Source organism: Tenebrio molitor, chromosome 1, assembly GCF_963966145.1.
Source record: "Tenebrio molitor chromosome 1, icTenMoli1.1, whole genome shotgun sequence".
Lineage (NCBI taxonomy): Eukaryota > Metazoa > Arthropoda > Insecta > Coleoptera > Tenebrionidae > Tenebrio > Tenebrio molitor.
In genome coordinates this window covers 46189866-46207685 of record NC_091046.1, presented here as the reverse complement: position 1 = coordinate 46207685, position 17820 = coordinate 46189866, and the positions used below count along the sequence as shown (strand labels likewise).

Sequence of the window (17820 nt, the reverse complement as noted above, 5' to 3'; positions counted from 1 at the left end):
CATCGATCCATAAAGCGACATGCAACATGAGAAGACTAATATCGACAACATCTGTTCGAAGCGAGTGACACCAACTTGTTTATCGAAATTTTAAAAATCACGGAAATAATTGGCCCACGCTAGCGTGCAATAACTCTTCTCATTTATTCCGTTACGGTGAAAATTCATTTTGCCTACAAGGTACAGAGATCGCAAATTTCCGTTTTAAGGAAATTTCGAAAATGTATTTATTGCAGATACTCAATTTATTTTCATGACAAGAAAATAGTGTGTTATGTTATTAGGAGCAAAAGTGCTGAGGCCTAACAAAGTGAGGCAGACACACCAGCCAAAGCACATAAAACCATTTTTGCTCCGAATAACACATTTCTACTATTTTTTCTCCAAAACATTCATAACAAATTACTTAAGAGATGTTAAGAAACCAGGAATTATTTTAAGAAGATTGGGTAGACTGTCGCTCGTTTTGCAAAGCATTACTATGACTCTAGTAGGGACAACGCTGTTTACTTTATCTCCCGCTCGTCAGGGGAGATAACAACTTTATCTGCCGCTCGTCAGATCTCATGGCAATGAAGTGACACTTTAGTATTATCAATCTAGGCAGTATAATGTCATATTTTACCGACGTGTCAAGAAAAATAAAATTATCTACGGGAAATACAAAGCATTTATTTTTTTATCAAATTTAAAACACTAGATATTTAAACAATTTTTAAATTTTGATATAAAACACTTCTTGGTTGTCATAATTGGAGATTTTTAATGATCAGAGATTGTTATTTTACTGAAGGTTTTTTGAAGAAATTTCGCAAAGCACAATAAGCATTGATTTTTTGCTAAAACAAATCTCCGCTTTATCAACATTGTACAAAGCTCTTGATTTTTTTTTATCCCGTTAAAGCACCCTGTATAGTAGACATCTTCAAATGAAAACTGACAAAACTGAGGACACTAATTTCTTAAAAAAAAAAAATTGAAAATGAAGAGTCAAAAAACGTTATAAAATTAGTGTCACGCTAGCGTGTGACAAAAATAGCGCACCCTCTTCGGTAACTGTCAGAGAGCTTTCATTTACGTGATTATTTTGAAGGTATGAAATGGTGTAGAGAAATTAGAAAACTAGTCGTCATTTTGCTACAATTTTGATTTATTTTTCCAAATTTTTATTTCGCTTACAACCCTGTATACAGGAGACATACTTAAATATTTTTACATTCATACTTTAAACAAGTAATAGTGATTTACATAAATTGTTTAAAAATAAAAAATAGCAGTCTTAATTTTTACATCTGTTATTAAATTTTGAAAACGTTTATTACGTCTAATGTCACGGGAACACTCTGTATGTTTTTATATTGACATATTTGAAAAATTGTGAATTTAAACTAACCAGAACAATTGACAGAAAAAACATTTATCAAAAGTAATAAAACTGGTTTCACGCTAGCGTGTGATAGTTGCAACGCCACCTACCAGATATCTTAGCAAACTATTTTCACTATTTTTAATTTTTATTTAGCACCCTAGAAATGATGTACATACAAAGTTTACAAACATAATTCTTCGTCTTAAGAAAAATTTTGAAAAATGTCCCTATTTTCAGTTTCCTTCTGTATATTTACACATTTAGACATTTTTAAAAATTCTTAAAGATGTCTAAATTTCACAAATATTCTATTTTAATTGTTTAACATTTTCCACCTAAAATATAACGTCTAAAGAGGGCGCATAGAATGATAATAACAACAATAATAATCGTATTATAGTAATAATAACAAAACAAAACTTATGATTGGTGTTTCATCATACATAAAATGCATCCGCCTTGTTTTGTTTTGGTAATAAAGCTGTCTGTTGAATTGGGTTATGTTTTTCTAAATTTGAGGTTATCAATAGCGCCAATGTCTAGCGCATTGTTGTCAGTTTTCCTAGTTTGTAATAGAAGAATACTCAGACATGGCGGGAAATTCGGCAACATGTTATGTTCGTTTTGATAGGTCAGGCACTTTGTGACGGAAATCAAACAGTGTTTCCAACGTTAAAAAAATAAAACATGGCTTCCCATTATTCCAAAACAACGTAAACGGTGTTTATTTATATTTTTATGTGGAAAGAAACAAATTTAAGTATATTTCTAAGTACACTTCAAATTTTCTGTTTGTTGGTGCTAATTTGAAGAAATCATTTCCGTTTTCACCAAAAATCGAAAATTTTGGAATGCTTCTAGAAGAAGAATTACTCACAAAGAATTGTGGCATTAAATGAAAAACAAAAATAAATGCATAAGCTTCAGAATAATTTATTTCATAACTTGTAACAACAATTCCATTTTTGTTTTGATTTTGCACCGATGGTACTGTGCAGAACCACGCCAATTACATCAGCAGGTTCAACAGCCCCAGTAAACATTTCGGATGAGTAATTTTGGCGAACCTTTGTTCAATCTGGCCCGCTAGCGTGAAAACACCGATCTCGCATCAATTTGGGAAATGTCATCCCCTCGACACCGTTGCCGGCTCGTTCTTGGAAAAAATAGTTTGGGTCGGAGGCGTTGGCCGAAATGTCGCCGGTCCTGTTACGGCTGACGTCACACCTTAACATAACAAATTGGCGCAATAAAAATGGGAACGACACCTCGTCAAGCCATTAAACATCAAAAATCAGACGTTTACAGACTGGCCCATAAATCGTCGTCCACTTAAACGCCGGATCAATCCTTGCTAATCGGCGGATTTTTCGATAACAATCGCGCCACTCCAGTCCCGCGGAATTCCCGCGACGCGGCAACACCGCAACGACTGTCAAGCGTAATTGGCCCCGCGCACGCAACCAGCCGGTCCTGATATTGTGATTTATCGCGATTACGGCCCTTACGCGTGTTTCGGACACCTCGGACAGGTGGCGGCCGGCTCGCCGTGCTCGCAACTGTACCCTGCGAAAATTTTCGGGCCCGAATCTCGTTTCGGGTCAACGGTTTTTCGAACTCGTGAAAGTTTCGTGTTTTATTGACGCGGATAAAGTAACTGTAGTGTGGACATTTATAAATTGCGTCGTAAATTAGCCGCCTTCGATTTTTATAAGCGAATAATTTAAACGGAGCCACTTAGAGGTGGTCCGCGGAGAAATTCGTTGGGGTCACTTCCGCCGGACCCACAGCCGACGGTGGAAACCGCCGGTTTTTTACCGAAAAAACCAATCTCTTTGTTTACTCGCTCGGAATGCGATTATTACTAACAAGAAAAGTGTGGACGTAATGTGTCGACTTTTTAAAAGTGTTTCGAAATATTCGTATGTTTCTTTGTCGCAGCTGGTGCATATCAGAAATGTTAATTGTTCGGAACTACTGTCCGGGTATGATATAACGCGGCCATTGTTGCACGTTGCGCAACAAAACTTTGCCCCAAAGCTCCCCAAATTGCCATCGCAGACTTTTAATTGTTACAGCTTACGGTTCACGCATTCCGAAGCTCCAATAAAACTAAATTTAATTTCACAAGTGCTCGAGCAAGTTCATTTCTACTCTCGATAAATCCATTACAAAGAGATTTAACGCGGGACATTACAATCGAAAAAATTCATTAACCTCCATAAAACGACTAACGGGTCCTTTCCAAAAATTCCAACAGGATTATTCAGATTTTAGAAGAGTGGAGCGGATTCTTTCACAACAAAACGGGGCTCAATTGGGCTAAAAAAATTTGAATTTTTAGCAATTTACAAAGCGACTAGATGAAGATCAAAATGCGTCAGAGAGGGAAGAAAAGAAGGTTTGCGCAGCCTTCACACTCTCCTGATTTGAACCCGATAGAGAACAAGTGGTTTAATTAATAACTAGAATTACGACAATTGAGATCAACTGTGAGGAAAGTGCTGTCAATATTTTTCCCACACCAAATGGACCACAAGAAGCGCGTTTTAATTGTTGAAATGTCCAAAATATATTAAAACACTAATTTTACACTTTCTTCGCTTTGAAAAAATACCCATTTTGTTAGTTAAAATTTGGTACAATTAATAAGGTGCGAAATTGACGTTGCTAATCTAACGTGACCGCTAAACTCTCCAAATCTTGGCCTAATTGAGCAGTAGTGGATAAAAATGTGAGGAATCTTGTTCCGCGTAATACAAATTTTGTGACATGAATTTTGTATTCGCGGAATTAAAAAATGTATGATTAGGGAAGTCGCAGAAAACTGGGGTTTTCTGTACAAAGAAATTGGTCAATTCAGAAGGAACTTGGTCAGCAACAAGTCTGAATTATTGCAGAGGTTTAAGGTTGACTAAAAATAGAAAGAAGAGAAGTTTTGCCTTCACAGTTTCCTGATTTAAGCTCTACAGAAAACATGTGGTTTGGTTAAAATCTATAATTATGACAGCACTTAGAGTGTTAGTGATTTTTATTTTACGCGTTGTGAAGTAAAAAAGAGAAGAATCTTTGTTTTATTTATCAATCAAGAAAATGCAATTTAAACACTGACATAAATAATGCCAGATTCTTGTGCTCTCAAAAAATATTTACTTTGTTGGGTAAAATTCCTGAATAACGTATCAAGTGAAATTGATATTGCTAGCTCGTTGCGACCTCTAAACTCTCCAAATCTTGGCCCAATTGAACAGCAATGGACAAAAACGTATCGAGTCTTGTGACGAGAATTTTATCTTTCTCGGAAGCGAAAAATAATTCACGTTAACGATTTTTTACAAGACAATAACAAAACCGAAGGTACTCTAGATTCTTTACTAAGAGGAAGAAGAGAAGTTATGGTTAGCCTTCACAGTTTCCTGATTTAAACGCGATTGAACTCAATTAAAGACTAGAATTATGACAATTATTATGAGAGTGTTGTCGATTTTTTCCTTGTGTATTCTTGAGTGAACGAAGCAGCTACTAGAGAGAGGTTGTTGTTTTTCTTTCTAGACCGTGGGAAGCTTCAAATTGCAATTCCAGAATTTTAAAAAATATTTTTTATTTTGTGACCGCTAAGCTCTCCAAAACTTGAATCGTTTGAACAAGAATGGACAAAAATGCATCGAATTTATTAGTCAGAAACAAGAACACAAGGTGTTGATTCTTAATTCACCAATGGAAAAACGCAAAGAGCTCTTGTCAGCAAGTCTGCTTCATTTCTAATTACAAAGAGACGAGGGAGAGAAGAGTTTGGCCGTCACAGCGCCCTGATTTAAACCCGATAGAAAACAAGTGGTTGAATGAAAGACTAGAATTACACCGAGATCGACTCTTTAAAGTGAAGAATGCTTAATGAATATTTGAAGAAGTAGCTCGAAGGCTTGTTTAACAAATACTAACAACATAAACATTCATAAATTTGTTGCTACTTTTTTATTCTTGCTCTTATCGTCGATGTTTTCTCTCTCTTGTACTGTCGATCCAAAATAAACTTTACACAACTGATACAGCAACATCACAACAAACACGGTGCCAGATTTTGGCGCTTTAAAAAATCTTCCTTCCTCTTTTGAAATGTTTTCGCCTCGCAGCAAAATACAAATGAACGCGTAATGATTTATTTTGATTCGGCTGAATTAATTTAACCGTTAAGTCCTGGAAAATCTTAAATTGAATCGTCAGTCGCCAGGCCCCAACAGAATACCGTCCCGTCGCGTTTTTATTTATTATTTCAGTTAGCAATAAATATTTTTAAAGCGCAATTTTTATCAGGCGTTCAACAACCGAACCTATTAAGATTACATAACTGCAAACTGCTAGAATTCCTTGGATTTCGTTCGCTTTTCGAATTCCGCTTGATTATCAACAATTACCGAACTATGCGACAAAATCGTATTTTTCAACCTACAAACAATTCACGCGAGCGGAGTTTTTGTAACGCTAACCTCGATCCAACAATGAGAAGAAGACGAAGAAGAAGAAAGAAAAGTTGCCCTGTGACCCGGCCCGCTTAAATTTTATGGTGTTTGATTACAATTTACGACAATGGCTTCATGTGTTAATAATTACCAATATATTGTTGTGTTTATTAAAATAAATTGGCGGTCGAAAGTGTCTTCTTATCGGGTTTCACACATCCGACGTTCCGGGCCACACTCGCGTTTTTTGCCACCAGCTCCAATTTGTTTAATTTTATGCAACAACACACGCCGATCAATTACACTAACAAATCGGTTTTTTCGCGTTCCGTTATTATTGTCGAGGCATCGATCACAGAACGAGTTTGTGATAGCGATCTCGCGCGCCGCGAATTTGTGAGTTATCGCGAAGATGCAGATTTGGTCGGGGCGGGAAGAGACGCCGGAAAATCTGGACACGTGCAGGAATTAATCGATTCCCGGTCGGGTAAAAAAGCTGCGGGGAATCCACGTCCGCGACATAAAATCCAGCGCCGTCGTAAAAGCCCTGAAAGCTCCATTATTTAAGATTTCATCCCCGTTCCGATGAAATTTTCACGAAGCTCGTCGCTTATTCGAGCGTTGCTCTCACCGGCTTGTATCAGTGAATCACCGCTTAGCTAATGAATGGGTGAAGCACCCCAGTTTTGCCCCCGCGCCAGAAACAATAGGGTTGCGATTTAGACGCAACAAGGGGCCCGGCAGCGAGGTCGGGGGCGGCGGTTCGCGGCCGTCGCTGGATCGCGATCGATAATCCGGTAATTAGCGGATCGGGGGCGTCGGGGGCGGCACGTGCCGCAGCGTACCTGTGAGCATTCCTGTACGTTAATATCCTCAACACCTGAGTCACTACAAAAGCAGAAACGAACCACACGCTCACAGACACTTGAACAGAACGAGTCAACACAACAACACATGAAAATCCATCGGCGGCGGCTGTGGACAACACAAACAACCGAACTCCGGCGCAAAACAATGGGTGTTCATAAATAATAATAATGGTAATTGTGTAACGTGCGATCGGGCCACGCGGACAACATGACCGCTCGGGGTTTGAGCTTCAACTGTTTTGTGCATAATGTTGACAGCCAATGAGGGGCGGGCCTTAGAGGGGATAACACCCCCACCCCGAGACACCTGAACGAGTGGGGATGGGAGTGGGGACGGCGCGCGGTTGAACGATCGCGAAATAAGTTTCGAGTTGCTTTTGCTTTTGAACAATTTCATTTTTTGCCGGACCGATTGAAGGAACTTGAGCGGCGAAAGTTTTTTCATTTTGCGAATATGGCGACCGGGATTTTCGCACTAATTGCGCCGCCGCCGCCGCCGCCGCACAGGTGGATCCATTTTTATTCATAAGGATCGAGATAAAAACGCTTTACGACGGACGCTGGGGCTGCACCTATTAAAAACGAAAATATTGCCCAATAAAATAAACTATAAAATTAGGCGATCGCTATCTTAGAATTTACATCACTCTCTACATGCACATTCCCGGTTTACACGCGCTCGCTGTTGTGACACAAACGCGCCACATCACTAATTACCGGGCGCGTTTGTGACACTTTCCAACCATTTTCTTTTTCTACACTGGAAAAATTAGCTGATAACGCGCGACCGACACTTGTTTACCATGATTTCGTGCTACCCGACAAATTGTAACACTGTACACAACTCGCGCCGTATTAATTATTTAGTGACATTTGAGTGATGTTTGTGACGCATCTGTTGTCAGAATAATAACAGAACCCACAAAAACGACAGAGAAAAGGCGGAATCGCGCTGAAAAAATTGTGACTTGCACTTTACAAAGATAATTATTGTTACACCGTATTTAAAGATAACTAATTAGCGTTAAATTTTGCATAAATGTAACCAAGTTATTAACTACTGTCACAATTATTAATTAGGTGTAATCATAATTTAGTTGAAGGTTTTTCTGACGATTACATCCACAACACTGATCCAAAGTTTACATTTGTTCGACAAAAAGTACATTATTTGCTAACGAACAGTTAGTTAACGTTAAATTTTACATTAACCGGACTGTGTTGTTTTTCTTTTACTGTTACCACACTTGAAACGATTATTTTCAGATTATGAAATTCTTGAAAATCAGAGTTTCAGGAACAAATTTAAAGTGCCAGAAATACTTTGAAACTCTTACGAAGTTCCAAAAGGCTTCAATTTTCAAGCAAAGCAAAAAGGTTCAGAAATGAAACTTGACCTGCATTTATACATGATTTATTTTAATTCTTGTTGTCTTTTTGACATTTTTGACAAGCAAATGCAACACTTTGTTTACGTAATTATTATCTGTAATAGAATCAGGTTTACTAGACTAACACTTCCATAAAAGACCTGAAAAAAAAAATTATTTAGAAGAGATTTTAGCTAATTTCCGTTGTATTTATTATAAATAGTGTGCAGGCAAATATACAGCGTGCGAAATTTTTTTTTTAAGTTTATAAAATCTGAAATAACATTTTTATGAGAAAATGATCCAGAAAAGTATTCCCCTTTTTACATCCTTAAATACAGGATGTTTAAATATGAGTAACAATTTATACCTTCGAATTTTTTAGATTTTGTAGTTTTCGTTCCAAAACAATTACGAATTTAATCCAAGACTATTTTTAGAAGTAAATTAATTTACTAAAAAATTAATAAAAAAGCGAAAGACATCAAGTGGAAATTATTACAGGTGGGGCATTTCTGGCGATCCATCGATCGGCTGGTTCTCCAGATCTAACACCTCTTACATTTGTTTGGACAAAATAAATCATTTATGTATATCTGCGGCTTGCTTCAAATCCATCAACTTAGATCCTTTATTCGGACTTCTTCAGGCGAAAAAAAATGCAAGTTACTGATTGAAAACAAAAATATTTTTTAAGGCTTCAATTTTCAAGCAAAGCAAAGAGGTTCAGAAATGAAACTTGACCTGCATTTATTTATGATTTATTCTAATTCTTGTCTTTTTGACAGTTTTGACAAGCAAATGCAACACTTTTTTTTATTTCATTGTTATCTTTAACAGAATCAGCTTTACTAGACTAACACTTCCATAGAAGGCCTGAAAAAAAATATTTAGAAGAGATTTTAGCTAATTTCCGTTGCATTTATTATAAATAATGTCCAGGCAAATATACAGAGTGCGAAAAAAAATTTTTTAAAGTTTATAAAATCTGAAATAACATTTTTATGAGAAAATGATCCAGAAAAAGTATTGCTCTTTTTACATCCTTAAATACAGGATGTTCAAATGTCAGTAACAATTTAAACCTTCGAATTTTTTAGATTTTGTAGTTTTCGTTCCAAAACAATTAGGAATTTAATCCAAGATTCTTTTTAGAAGTAAATTAATTTACAAAAAAATTAATAAAAAAGCGAAAGACATCAAGTGGAAGTTATTACAGGTGGGGCATTTCCGGCGATTCATTGATCGGCTAGTTCTCCAGATCTAACACCTCTTACGTTTGTTTGGATAAAATAACTCATCTATATCTGCGGCTTGCTTCAAATCAATCAACTTCGATCCTTTCGGACTTCTTCAGCCGATAAAAAAATGTAAGTTACCGATTGAAAAATTCAAATTGGTTGACATGTCGGAGAAACGGAAAAAAATATTTTTTAAGGCTTCAATTTTAAAGCAAAGCAAAGAGGTTCAGAAATGAAACTTGACCTGCATTTATTTATTATTTATTCTAATTCTTGTTGTCTTTTTGACAGTTTTGACAAGCAAATGCAACACTTTATTAATTTAAGTCTTATCTGTAACAGAATATGGTTTACTAGACCAACACTTCCAAAGACCTGAAGAAATATTTATTTAGAAGAGATTTTAGCTAATTTCCGTTGCATTAATTATAAATAGTGTCCAGGCAAATATACAGCGTGCGAAATTTTTTTTTTTTTTAATTTATAAAATCTGAAATAACATTTTTATGAGAACATGATCCAGAAAAACTATTCCTCTTTTTACATCCTTAAATACAGGATGTTTAAATGTCAGTAACAATTTAAACCTTCAAATTTTTTAGACTTGGTGGTTTTCGTTCCAAAACAATTAGGAATTTAATCCAAGACTATTTTTAGAAGTAAATTAATTCACTAAGAAATGAATAAAAAAGCGAAAGACATCAAGTGGAAATTATTACAGGTGGGGCATTTCCGGCGATTCATCGATCGGCTAGTTCTCCAGATCTAACACCTCTTACATTTGTTTGGATAAAATAACTCATTTATATCTGCGACTTCTCTTCAAATCAATCAACTTCAGCCGAAAAAAAAAATGTAAGTTACTGATTGAAAAATTCAAACTGGTTGACATGTCAGAGACACGAAAACAAAAATATTTTTTCACGCATTATTACTTCATCAAAACATTACACAACATGCAAACATTTTCTTCGTGTTTATTTGCCCAATTACTTAGATTACAGATAGAAACTCATCTCTACACGTTTCGTCATTGCACACTTCCTACTTTTATCTCAAACCAGAATCTCTCCTTTTTTAACAGAATTGCAAATGAAATTTAATTTTTATAGTCACAGATTTTGAATTTAAATTGCCTAAAATTACCTAACAGGTGGGTCTGAAGCAATGGGCATTTTACATTTTAATAAAACATTATCTCACTAAAAGACGCCAGAAAAACTTTTTCTATTTTTTTTTCTATTAATTTTGCTGGAATATTTCCCTCAAAGTATTTTTCCAATAATTCTCATTACTTAAATAATTTCCCCTCATAATCGCAGTTCGTGTATCTCGAGCGCTATATTATTGAGAACATATCCTTCAGAACCAGAATGGTGTTGTTAATAAATTGTCACTTGGACAAAAACAACTGTCTGGCACTGCGTGTAGCTATGAATTTCTTGCACTTTTCGAGCTGTCGTGTACAACAGATAATAATAGATCATAATTATTAAATTATACAAGAAAGTAACGTTCTGAGTGACATTCAAATTGACACATAATGTAGCAGGAATAAATTACAATACAATATCTATTCCGAACAAGAGCGACCGCAGATTCCTTCCAAACAATGTAAATTTGTGCGCTTTCTCCGCGCCAAAAAAATCTTCCAACACATTTGAAAAAAATTTGTCAGAGAACAGCTCTTGTCCGAACACCAGCCACCAAGTCCTGAAACAAGCTCGGCAGCGTAGCGGAATTCAAAGCGAGCAAGCTGTATATCTTTACGAGTGTATGGAAAATGCAAAGAATTCTGTATTCCGTAAATAATAGCATTGTGGACTCGTGTACTGGCGGAGTGGCAATAACTAACAGCCCAGATACCCGATGGTAAAATATTTATATGGCCGTGGATGAGTTACATATCCGAGATTCGTTCGATATGGCCGTGCACGCGGACGCCCATTAAAAACCTTAATAATTATTTAATCAGGCCTGCGCTGACTACGACACTGTGAACTTTGCGGGCTCATTTGCGGCGCCCCCATGTGGAAAAGTCCGCTAGGTAATCCGGGTAATCCGCGACCGCTGCAGCTAATGCCCCGCAAATGTCAGCTGGGGCAGTATTTTCCGGTTTTTCGGAACAAGATGGGACCCCGAGCGGCCCCCTGCGGCACTCAGGCTTCGACTTCAAGATTTTGGATGGCACGGCATCCAGGCCGGATTGATTGTTGTGCAGGTGCAGGACGCAGATATTAGTATTTTTGTGAATTAATGTAATCAAATCAGCAGCAGGAAAATAAATTTGTACCGGCATCGCAGGAAATGGCTTCATTATCCAGGTGCGATAATGGTACCACTAGGTCGGCGATTAATCAAAAATGGTAAATAAAAATCGCGTGGATCGTCGACCACGTGCGTGGACACACGTGGCCGGCAAAAAATCCTGCTGCGAGCGACGCCGCTAGGAGGTGACGCCGCGCGACGGAGACGTCTCGAACTATGGCTTGTGTTTTTTTCCAGCTGGACATCTAGTGTGTAGTAGTGGAGGTAGTTTGCGAGTGTGGATGTAAGGAGGGCGTCGCGACGCCGATCCCTTCGCCTCGGCGATGTTGTTCCCTGCTCGGCGAGCGCCAAAACTGACCGACCGAACCTTACGTAAATAATTGCTTTCCTAACGATCAATTGTGTTCCTGTAATTTATTATAGATTAAAAATCATAAAACGACGAGCGTAATTTGCCTTCGTGTGTGTGCGGAACATTGATTAATGTCGGTGAGTGTGTGTGTGTCGAGCTGATTTCTATTTGCCTACAATCAAATCGCCCGTTTAGTGGGAAATCGATCGGGTAGGCTTCGACAAACAACCGAACGCCGAGTTGATTCGACTAATTACGCTTAATTAAGGAGAGGGGGGCGAAAGCTCGACCCACCTCACCAGACGTCGCGGACTAATTACTAATCTACACCTTCAATTCCAACAGAATTGACACGAATTTGCTAATTATTACTAATTACGAGGAATTGCAAGCGATTGCGATAATTACACTTGATTATGGTGTCGACTTTCTGCTACATTTAACTAATTACGCCTAATTAAAAACGACCAGGTCTCAGGAAGGAATAAAAACGTGACTAATCGAAATATAATTAGTAGAAAGGCTACGACAGAATTTCAAGAAATTAGTACAATTGCTTGAATTAATTAAATTATCATCCGCCACCCCGTGAAATGATTAATCACTCCTAGAAGTAATTAGAATTGGAATTAGAGGTACTAATTAATTGCAATTTTCTAATTTGGAAAGAGCTGCTGTTTGAAGTTGAATTATTTGAATTAATCGTAAATTGTGACTAATCAGGGTCGAGTACGGTTCGTCGTTAATTAATTTAGGCGGCGGCGCACCCTCGCGGTAATTAGCCCCCGCCGCCCCATTAGAGGACCTCGCCCACGCCGCCATCCATCTTGTCTTTTTAAAAATGAACAAAGTGAGCCGGAGAGGAGGCGGCGAGAGACCAACGAATGTAAATTACCGGTGTAATTGCCGGAACAAGTATTAATTAATTAAACAAAGAACTGTAAACACGCTGTGAAATTATGACAAAACACCGGCATTAAGTCTAATCCAATTAGAATTGTTTGGTCGAGGCGTCGTCATCAGCTTTTTAATTCTGTGTGGATGTGGTATCTGATTCGAAACGGCGACGGACCGTGCCATCTTTACACACCCAAGGTGTTCATTACAGATTTATTTATTTATGGTAATGAGGAGGTAATTAGCCGTGCTGGTACAAAAGCGACGATTTGTTCCGCCGCCTGGAACTTCCTCACACGAATTAATTCCGGATGCAAGATTTCGACTAACAAAATGGAGCAGACGAGAGAACTGGGGACTTTCGCAGCGTTGGCGGCACTGGAGAGCTGTCACAAATCGAGGAAACGCAGGTGCGCTGAAAGACACTGGAGATTTTTGGGCCGGACTTGACACCAGGTTGGCAACACTTGACAGATGAAAACTAGAAGAGATTTTTCATTAATCATAGATAGCTTTGATTATTCTTGTAATTGATCGGGATGCACCGAATTAGCTTCTCCTCTGGTGCCAACTGATTAGCATAAACTCCCCAACAATATTTTCCAGTGCATGATTTATCACTGACAGGTTAATCTATTCAAAGTTTCAACTTGGCGCAAATCCACCCCGCTGGAATTTTTCTAATCGCGTTTTTGACCTCAAGTCCAGAAATAATTTGCCAATCTAATTCTTCCCAACATATCTCCCCGAGATCCTCGAGCGTTTTCGGGGTTGAACAGCGTAGACATATGGAGTGCTCTTGCCCCTTCCGGTGCGGCCGGAACTGCAAGTTCATCGACCTAAACGTCCCCAAACAAACGAGCTTTCCCCCGCCGACAAAAATTTGACTTTTCGACACCTCCACTGTCACACTTGTACTGGGAGGCGGGAGTGTCTCCCTCGAAATTGTTTAAACAGCGGTGCGCTTTTAATTAAAAGCTCCGAAAGCGTCTAATCACCCGCCGCCCCCGAAGCTCGCTTTTAATCAAATCCGAGGTAACCCGACGCTTAAGCCGCGTGTCCACCGGAGGCGACGACGGTCGCACCTTCCACCGACTGTCAAAGCTTCTCGGGGAAGAGCTTTCGAGCGACAGTTGACAGAGAAGCTAATAATAATGATGATGATGACGATGTGGCAAAAGCTTGACAGTAAAGCTCTTGTGAATTTGCGTTTGTGTCCGATCGCCGTTGTGGAGGCGGTTTTGGGCGGCGGGGCGGGAGAAATGCGAAAAGGAGGCCACGGGCGCGTTCTTAAAATTCATCTTAACAACAAAGCGCGCCCGTATGCAAATCAAGGCGGCGGCGGCTATGTAAAAAATCTATCACCGAATACTTCCGACCGGGTGTTCCCCACACACCGAATCCCACCGAACTGCACACTTACAGACAAGAAATGGAATACTTATTGATTTTGAATTCTACTTAGCAAGTCTTAGGTGGTGACACTTTCCGATGCCATCTACGACGGAACGAGGGAACAACGGGGGCACTGTTTTACATCGTCGAGACGTGTGTGCGTTGCCATGGCGATTGCATTAATCCAGCGCGGCCTCCTGCGACACGAGTCGTGTGTGCTGCCTAGGCGCTGATCGCCTAGGTTTAATTAGGCGCGGCCGCCTAATTCCGACGGCCTAATTAGCGGGTCGGCGAAATTCGGCCAATGGAAGGGGGGCGAGGCGAGGCGAGCCAGTCCAGGGCGTGTCAGGTGGCCGGAGAGGGATGCTGTAATTTCCCAGTTTGCATGTTAAGAGCTTAATTTGCATGTAAAGCTCGCCTCAAACAATGTCTCCATTAATTCGGTAATGAGACGCCTCTCGGTGCTTCCCCCGCTAATTGGGACTTAAGTGAAATGAAGACCTTGGGAGGGGGCGATCGATCAGCGGGGTGCAATATTCTAAGCAGGGGAGTGCACGACGGAGACGGTTTATGGCCGCACACTCGACCTTTACGATTTTTCTTAATTTCTCTCCGTCTGAAAGCTGGGTCCCCCCTTTTCAAAAAAATACAATAATCTACCAAATCAATTTATATTTGTTTTGAAAGCTGACCAAGACAATTTTAACCGTATTACAAAGCTGCAAATATCTGACAGGGTGCTGAATTAAAAAACATAGAGCTTTGCAAAGAAATTTTCATTTTTTCAAAATTGCAAAAGAATCTCATTTTATTTTAGATTATTGCCGAGCCATTTAAAAACTGTTGACTCTAGGTTTTTTTTTTGCATTTGTTAATTCTCCCCCGCCTCAAGAAACCAACCCCGCTGATCGATCGCCGCCCCCCAAAACCCGAACTTTAATTCGTCCGTGGTGAAAAGACAATAGCACCATTTTGTTTGTCTTTCGTTCTTTATTATGATGTAATTGATAAATAATACATCAAGTGGATGGCCTGGCCGGCCATCCGTGACACAGCGATGCGAAAAACTGCTTTTTTCCCCGGCCTGCTATTTTGTTATTCGCCATTGTTGAGAGACGCTGTATGAAATATTGCTCTTACGCGCTCGCTTTTTCCATAACCGGTATTTAACTCGCCGACACGCTGTATACGCATATACAGTGCGGACGCACTTTCGATTTTTCATAAACATTTATATCTTCATTGTTGCGGCGATTCGCAGGTTAAAAACAGTCGAAGAGAAATCAGATAAGTCATAAAGTGATGGTTTATAGATGTTGTGCCGGTTTCGGTTGACGAAAATTTCCTCCCCCTTCACGCCCTCGGTGTTGCCGAAGATGAAATTAAGTGTTGGGCCGTAAATTCGTCGAGGAGGACAGGTGGAATTTATGACAGTTGAGAAAGAAGGGTAAAACTTGTGGAGCGTGTATACAGGGGGTCGAAAAGTGTGTGGTGGTTCTGGACGAGGGACTGCATCCGTGTTGTTGGGAGTCTTATTTAAAGTTTAAAGGATGATACTGTCTAATCTAGAATAACATTGATAAGGGGACCTTGGGGGAAGTGTCAATGGCACAGCGAGGACACCCAATATATTTTTTATTTAGTTATTGATTAAAAACTGTCAAATCAATTACTTACTCCTGTATTTATTTAATTTTGTTTAGTCTTAGGTACAGTGAATTCAGTGTTGGTTAGTTTTGAAAAAAACACCTCAAAATTAGTGCCTTTGCGAGAAAATGTCGTTTGGGGTTCTTGAAGCTTGTAAAAATTAGAATAGATAAATTCTGTCGAAATATTTGTATTTCGACGTAGTAAAAATTTTACTACCTCATGTAAGTTTTTGTAAATAATAATTGCAAATATTTTATCTAAGCAAATGGTTGAAGAAAATCGAGAAATGAATGACCTTTACAAAGTGTGTTTAGAGCTACTTAAATCAACAAGAATATATGTATTTGAAAATTGTTGATTAGCATTTGCTACTTGAAAAAAATTTGTTTGATGATAAATCTGACACGGTGAGTGATTTGTGTTTAGAAAAGTATGGAGATGCATTTGCAGGTAATAAAATTTCCGTTTTGCTTGAATTTTGTGTCCTGAAACATTTGGAAAGCTCAAGAAATATCTATGTATATAAAACTGAATGTCTGTTTGTATATTTTGTATGCAAATCTACAGTTTTACTCCGATCTTGATGAAATTTTGTACACTTGATCTTCAAAACAAGAAGAGAATTACTGTCTACTTTAATTTTACAAAAACCAACCCCTACTACCATTTTCAACCCTCTTAAGCAAAAAAGACAGTTTTTTCGAGTTGGAAATACGTTAATTTTGCGACACCCTGTATCATTAAGAGTAGAAGTGAGTCTTTTTGTGGGAAAACCGAGACGCAGTTGAGGTCGCCACTGTGCGAATCATGACCTAGCTACAATTCGTATTTGTTGCAGATTAAACAAGAAGATTTCATTTAAATTAAAATAATTTGGATGAAAGATTATTTTTCCAAATATGAATTGCCACGGCCAAAACTGTTTAGACGTGACAAATATTCTTTCGTGTTCTCAAGATCTCAACCTGATCCAAACGCAAATTTTGACCTTCCATCTTGAAACTAGTTGGTGCGTCAAGATTCGAGATAAACAACCGAATCTGTTGAAACTCTTTCACACACCGCTCCCCTTTTTGTCTTTCCAGCTAGTCCAGATCGATCTAAATCTTCGTCTTTTTAATCGTCGCGTTTCTGCAGAACGGTCGATACCATAAATTGGTAAGTAGAGTCGGTACATCGATATTGTTAAATTGGGTCGTCTGATAAGTGTAATACCTTATATGGCAACGTACGTATGTATTCTTCGTCGAGTGACAATCCGACTCCGTGCCAGCTTCAACACAACAACACATTCTCCTACCTGGAACAAAGAAACGAATTAAAAATGGAAGAAGTCGTCGCTCTCAGCTCCTAATTTATTATTTATTATAATTCGATAATTAGCGCTGACAATTTCCTTTCAGATAAACACGGTGTAGCTTATTCAAATGAGGCCGATTAGACAATGCCTCGAAATAAATTAATTACCATTTTAACGGTTGTTGAAAGTGTAATTGATGAATGAGCCAATAAATTAATGAATAAATAATTTTATCAATACGGAGACGGCGTAGATAGAGCACGGTGGCCGTCGACACGTCCCGGGCCTAATTAGTAACACTGTTTAAAAAATGAAAAACCACCCCCGACGTCAGTGTAGTCAATTACAATTAAATCTGTGTCGCCACCAACCCCTTTCAATTAATCAGAGAGTTTAAGCGTCGCCGCTTTAAAATTCTCCAAGAAAACACCCCCGAGCGCATAAAAAGCCAACAGGGCCGTGATTATCTCGTCGAACGTTTTAAATCTTTCATTAACACCCCTTTTCGTAATAAACGTCAATTAGAGCTGAGTAATTATATATTTAACGGGGCTTCTCGCGAGGGTCGGACCCAGTTTGCATAATGGACCAGCGAAAGGGGTAATTAAGGGGATGCTCGCTATTAATTAACGACGACCTGTTGCGTCGA

At 38.7% G+C, this 17820-nt stretch overlaps 1 protein-coding gene across 7 annotated transcripts in view; it reads right to left on the bottom strand.

The window, feature by feature from the left end:
• Positions 1-17820, bottom strand: part of zfh2 (Zn finger homeodomain 2) — a 130231-nt gene that overhangs the window by 49780 nt on the left and 62631 nt on the right. For 3 of the 7 annotated variants that reach the window (XM_069059145.1, XM_069059187.1, XM_069059196.1), the window contains exon 1: positions 6675-6945. The exons of 2 other annotated variants lie outside the window; for them this stretch is intronic. The gene's annotated coding sequence lies outside the window, so the exon portion shown is untranslated. Of the gene's footprint in view, positions 1-6674; positions 6946-17086; positions 17172-17820 lie in introns of those variants that run through there. 2 more of the 7 variants (XM_069059150.1, XM_069059159.1) reach the window with 2 other exon arrangements.